Source organism: Pterocles gutturalis, unplaced genomic scaffold (assembly GCF_000699245.1).
Source record: "Pterocles gutturalis isolate BGI_N339 unplaced genomic scaffold, ASM69924v1 scaffold2455, whole genome shotgun sequence".
In the NCBI taxonomy this organism is placed as follows: domain Eukaryota; kingdom Metazoa; phylum Chordata; class Aves; order Pterocliformes; family Pteroclidae; genus Pterocles; species Pterocles gutturalis.
Window position 1 is genome coordinate 1 of NW_010143083.1, and position 216 is coordinate 216.

Here is a 216-nt window from a genome sequence, read left to right on the forward strand (position 1 = left end):
GTGGCACCGGGCGAGGGCTTGGGGATGCACCTTGTCCCTCAGCAGCCTCCTGTGTGTCTGGGACACGTGTCCCTGTAGTGTGACATGTGTCCCCAGCTGTTGTCACCTTTTCCCAAGTCCCTCCCAGCCTTTCCTCGTCCTACAGCTGGCTCTGGTGAGTGCTGGATGGATGTGGGGTGTTGCTGCTGGGTTGGGACTATGAGGAAGAGGAGGTCA